The 6,115-nt window shown below is 38.5% G+C and overlaps 1 protein-coding gene across 1 annotated transcript in view; it reads right to left on the reverse strand.

The window, feature by feature from the left end:
• AGBL1 (ATP/GTP binding protein-like 1) overlaps positions 1-6,115 on the reverse strand; it is a 1,027,235-nt gene that overhangs the window by 408,814 nt on the left and 612,306 nt on the right. The gene's annotated exons all lie outside the window — the stretch shown is intronic.

Here is a 6,115-nt window from a genome sequence, read left to right on the forward strand (position 1 = left end):
AGAATAGAACAGAATAGAATCCAAATAATTACTTTCTTGTGACAAAATACTATATAGAAACTTATTGCCATTGGATTGATTCCTACCAGTAAATTATGTCTCAAAACAATATTTTTATATGAAGAATTGAAATACAACCCTGTGTTAATATAGGATAGCATTTGTTAAGAGAAATAAACAAGAAAATGTACAGAGAACAACAAAATATTAACTGTCGTTTTCTCATAAAAATGAAACTACAAGTAATTTAATTTTTGGCTTTGTCCCTTTCTTTTTCATTCTAATTTAAATTTAAATTTTAATTTAAAAAATTAAGCATGATTTGTAGATAACTAGCCAGCTAGATGTTTCAGCCAATGAGTTAGCTCTAAGTCATGGAAACCTCACATACAACGGACCAAAGAATTCTTACATCATCCCATGGTTCTTTGCTGCATTGACCACTGTGATTGATTTACAGAGCTTTCATTGGTTGATGCTTGGAAGTAGATTATCAGAATTGTCTTCCTAATAACCTGTCTTCTATTGAAGTCTTTTGAACACCAGAACCACACACAAGTCTCCAGTGGTGGATTGTAGTGTGTGCACATGAGATGCATTTACCACTAATCAAATCCAGGTCTACTGAATGGGAATGTGAAAATTCTACCAATAAGCTCCCACTGGCTCTCTCAGGAGGGAGCTCTGGTGTCTTAGAGATAAGGAATTTCTATCACAAAGGTACACGGTTTGAATTCACCAGCAGCTTCACAGGAAGACAGATTGATAAAAATGCTCCAAGACATCAAACTAGCAGCTTTTTCCTAAATCATCTCATTGATCACTTAGAAAAGCCAGTAAGCTTGTTCTCATTAGACTCATCATATTCAGCCCTTCCCTGTAACTTCCTAGGCAGGATCAGGGGCCCCTGCTCTGGATTCCTAGAATATGGTCCTTGGATATTCTACTATTGCACAGAGAAATGTGGACACAATCCAAATTTACACAATCAGAGAATTGTACATGGTAGAAAAGGAAATTTCAGAGCAATTTCAAATACATTTTGTAAGATTTCATATCAAGGAGAAATACTAATTTAACATTTAAGTGAAATAGGATATGCAACTCAAATTTTGTTAAAAGTACAACTATTTATAACTTGGTAGAAAAAATCTATTAAAATGTTAATTGTGATTATCCTTTGGTGTTAGGCTAATGAATTATTTTTATTCCAGTATTTTTGCCTTTCCATAGTTTCGAAATTTGTTCTAAATGCCAGTCATGGTTATTTAAAAGAAAGTTCAACAAATACCTACTGTAATAGCTGGTCTACTTGTATGAGATATTTATTTAAGTTTAAATAGCTAGTCTATTTGCCACAGTGTCTACCCTAATGCCTGGAATACAGAAGAAAGAAAATACATATTTATTGAATAAATCCGTGAGTTTATGAGTCAATGATTGCATAAATCCATACATTGCCTAACCAAGATACTCAGGACTGCCCCTTTCCTATGGGAAACAAACCCTATTAAATTTTACAGTAGCAAAACAACCTAGAATTTAATCAGGTTTTTTTAAGCACCAAAGCCTATGAACCCTTCCTTTGGCTTCCCTGATGCATATCTTCCAGCTACTTTTGGAGAAGCCACTGTATAAAACAGACGATTTAACGCTCAGTTGCTAGCTAGAATATTGGAGGTTAGAATCTACTTAAGAAATCTACTTGGGAAGAAAGGCCTGGAGAATTGTTCACAAAAGGTCAGTTGTTGAAAGTCCTATAGAGCTCACTGTCCTCTGACAACATGGAGTCGCTGTGAAATCAATTCCAGGGAGACTAGTTTAGTCTCCTTTGAAATAGCTTTCTAAATTCTGTTCTGATACACAACTTCCTTTGAAACGATAAGAAATTGCCCTTCTGGGTGTGTGGCTGGAACAGTGTTTGCAAAAGCAGCCTCCCCTCCCCCATGTGCTCCTGGCCTCCCCAAGCACTGGAAACAGGTCACACCAGAACAAATAATGCTCTGCTCTACCTTTCTTTCTTGCTTCATTTAGCCAAATTAAATGCAAGGAAGGAAGACAAAAAGTCTGCTGCCATTCAGTCTCAAGACTGATCGTTCATCTCTCCTAATTCCCCCACGCCCCCCTCACATCCATTTCGCGCCGCATTCTTTTTAAAAGCCGTAATCATCGAATTATTAGCTAAAGAATTTACAAACCCTGCTCATTATTCCTTGGTGATGAAGGGAAATGCCATAAAAATGAACACCATGGCATAAAATAAATAAGCCCCGTAGTCTTATTAATGAATGTTTCAGCCTCATTGAGATTCCATCAGAATAGAGGCTCTAGAATTAAAGGGCCAGCGAGGGCTGATAATGAGATAACTTCAGAATTTTTACCTTTACACGTAAAGTGATTCTCTCCCCAGGAGAAGAGCATCAGCAAGTAAACTTTCAGCAAAACCTACAGTAGGGATGTTTTTGAGTCCCTCTGTTGGGAACATGGAGTCTTGGGTGGTGCAAATGCTTACTTAGCCCTTTTGGTTGCTACATGGGAGAGGCCAGAGAGCATTGTGCTGTGTGAACCAACTCACGTGCTTAAGAATAAATACTCTGTAAGACCATTATTGTAAAGACAGAAAGATAACCAGTAAGATGTATATGGGTATCCAAAGAGGGAAGGGGAGGAGGCAGGGGGTCTGAGAAAAATCACAGGGTCACAGGATTTGGTGCGGGGAAAGGGGGAGGAGAAGCAATGTACGTGAATGAAACACATACACAGAGAGAGAGTTTTTAAAAAAAAATAAATAAAAATTTGAAACCTTTAATTCACCCAAAGGTGCCAAAGAAGAAAGATCTGGCAATCAAGCCCCGAAAAGTTCTGCAGAGTCCAGTTCTACTCTGACACACACATAGCATCTCCTTGAGTCAGTCAAACCCTTGACAACTGACACATGCTGCCTTGTTTATGCTGCCTTGGTTCTGGATGCGATATGTGACCCAGGAATTGACCTGAACCAGGTTGAGGGAACAAGTAACCCAGAACGCAATCGCTGACAATAGAGTCTGGAAAGTTAAATCCAGGGATTAACTGGGCTGTTTAATCAATAAGGGAATTTGATGAGTTAAGCTTCAGTTTTGTGTAGTAGGTAGGGTTTATATATTTTCATTCTGAAGTTATAACTTGAAAAATCTAGATTCAGATCCAAAGAGGCCAAGTAGAAAAATGAGACTAAAGCCTTGAATGTTACGTCTAATGATATTCTGTCCAAATTATTCAGTGTCAAGCATTCAAATATTTGTAAGTGGTGTGCTCTGACTATCCCTAAATTCTCTAGTATGTATATGTATGTGGCCTGAAAGATAAAGTGATTTGGGTCAGTTGCGACTTTCGAGATTCTAGGTGGTAAAAAAATGTTAGTCAAAAATAAGAAAGATTATTCTGAATTCTCCTGTAACCAAAAAACAGAAACAATCTAAATGTTCACAAACAGATAAATGAATTACCAAAAAACAAGGAAAACACAGACAATAGAATATTCGGCAACCATACACAGACAAATGAAGTCCTAATCAATGTTCCAACATTGACAACCCTTGAAGTCATTATGCTAAGAGAAACAGTAAGTCACAAAAGGACAACTATTTTATTATCGCACTTACTTATCTAGAGGACCAGGAATGATCAGAAGGAAGGCTGGAAGGCTTAGGGGGTAGTGAAGGCAATGGTTTAAATTGGAAACAGGTAAGAGTGTAGTAGGACAACATGATAAATACAATGTCACTGAACTTTACATGTTGTTGTTGTTATGTGCCATAGAGTCACTTGCTACTCATAGCGACCCTATGTACAATAGCCCCAAAACTCTTTCTATCCTGTGCCAAGCTTATTGACTCTGACACACCTACCCTCATTATCCCAGTCACTGAATCAATCCATCTCATCAAGGGTCTTCCTCTCTTGCACTGTCCTTACACCCTTCCAACCACGATGTCCCTTTCCAAGGACTAACCCCTCCTTGTAACATGTCTAAAAATATGTCAGGTGAAGAAGCCTCAGAATCCTTGCCTCTGAGGAGCAGGCTGGTTTCACCCTCTCTAGGATGAACCTGTTTGTTCTCCTGGCAGTCCATGGTATGTTCAATAATCTTCTCCAGCATCACAGCTCCTAGGCACCAATTCTCTTTCTATCATCCTCAGTCTTAACATTCTTAGAAGCTAACATGTAAAAAAATACAAATAGTTTATTATTTGTACACCTACCACCTTTTATTTCTTTTAAAGAAATAAGAGAATATTTGTAGGGATATAATGAAGAGGTAATGGCATAGAAGAGAAACACATCCTGAGGTCTCTGTGAGCACTAGAAAAGATCTGAAGCAGGAAGCAAAGATCAGGTACTTGAAGACTTGGAAGTATCAGTGATGAATGTTGATGAGACTTCATTTTACGCAAGGCATGCAATACACACTTATCTCAACTAGTCCTCTTTACAGGGAGCTGTGATGGTTTAGTGGTAAGAAGCTATGTTACAATCCCAAAAGCACATGGTTCAAATCCTCCAGCACCGGCTGATCTTTCAGGGAAGGGTGGTCAGTCTCCTGTGCACTTTATTACCCCTGAAAACCCACTGGAGGATCAGTTATGAGTCATTTCTGACTCATAGAACAACAGATCCTTATAACAATCCAACAATAAAATCTCAGAAAGCTCCTATGCCTTAAACATTGTTGAATTTTCACCCAGCTCTAAATAGTACATGTATGTTCTCAACCCCTGCATGGTATAGTCTTACCAAATAAATGCTGGCAGGCAAGATTACTGCTGGTTATTGCTCAACTAACGGAGCTACTCAGAGTTTGTGAACCTTTGCACAAAACGTCATCCCAGAGCAAAGGCTTTGTGTGCACTGGGTAGGTGGCCAGGGACGCTGTGGTGAGATATGAAGCAATGGATCCCACGGCAGTATGATCCCCATGCAGCAACTGCAGCCGGGACCACATGAGAACTAAACAAGCACAGTGAGTGAGCAAACCGCAAGTGCAGTCATGGGGATGTCAGCACTAATGAGAGAAGAAGGATACCACAGGGGGACGAGCAAAGGAAAAGGGGATACTAAAGATTAAAAGAAGGCGATGGAAAGAATGTTGATAAATGCAAACACATTTGGGGCTTCTGTGTTTTACATGCATTACGTATATTTTATGTGTTTTATACACATACACAAGTGATAGGAGGATGTAAGTTTTAAACCAGAAAATAATATGGCATATACTATAAATAAATACACTTATCTTATATACTATACACACACACACACACACACACACATACACTTTTAAATAGCATTTTCAACATTTATGTATTTGTGTGACACGCTTGTAAAATCTTAGATAAAAAAATCTGTGAAGATTAACGAGATCTTAAAACAAATCTGCATGGTATGTGTGCTTTGGGGAGACAAGTGCTATATAAATACCAGATACTGTAACATTTCTTCTCAGCTGGGGCTTGAGGAAGAATGGTGTCTGGAGATAAAAGGGATTTTCTGCAAATGTGTCTCCCCTATAAAGAGAGTTTGGGTGAGCAACATGCTACTTTGGTTGATTGCTTCCAAGATTGTGCAGAGAGCGATTTCTATCCTGAAGGTAAACTCCATTAATAAAAACAGTGAACACATTCTTCCTAAGATCAACACAGTAGTACTGTATTTTTCAGAATAGTGGTTCTCAGCTCTGTGAGAGGCACTCGTTTCTGTCTGTCTATGATGTCCAGGTCATGGTCAAAGCCATTAGAATCTTGGGAAGTGATTTGCAAAGTTCCCTAGGGAATCTCCATTAAGGTTGGGACTCACTGACCTAGAATACATTAGCTTAGCACACTTACTCAAAAACAGACAGGAAAATAGATTCTCAATTTTCCTTTAGCTGCTTAGGATGTTGTGCTGCTAACCAAAGAGGCTAGGGTCTCCAGCAGTTCAAACACCAGTCACTGTAAGGAACATAGATTCCCAGTTTCATCCCATTAAAAGTTACAGCCCTGGAGACCTGAGAGATGGTCACATTGGGTCAGAATCAACTTAATGACAGTCAGTTAGAGTTTTTTATTTTATTTTTTTTTCTATAATTATATTT

Source organism: Elephantulus edwardii, unplaced genomic scaffold (assembly GCF_000299155.1).
Source record: "Elephantulus edwardii isolate Elephantulus edwardi_28Jun2011 unplaced genomic scaffold, EleEdw1.0 scaffold00041, whole genome shotgun sequence".
NCBI lineage: Eukaryota > Metazoa > Chordata > Mammalia > Macroscelidea > Macroscelididae > Elephantulus > Elephantulus edwardii.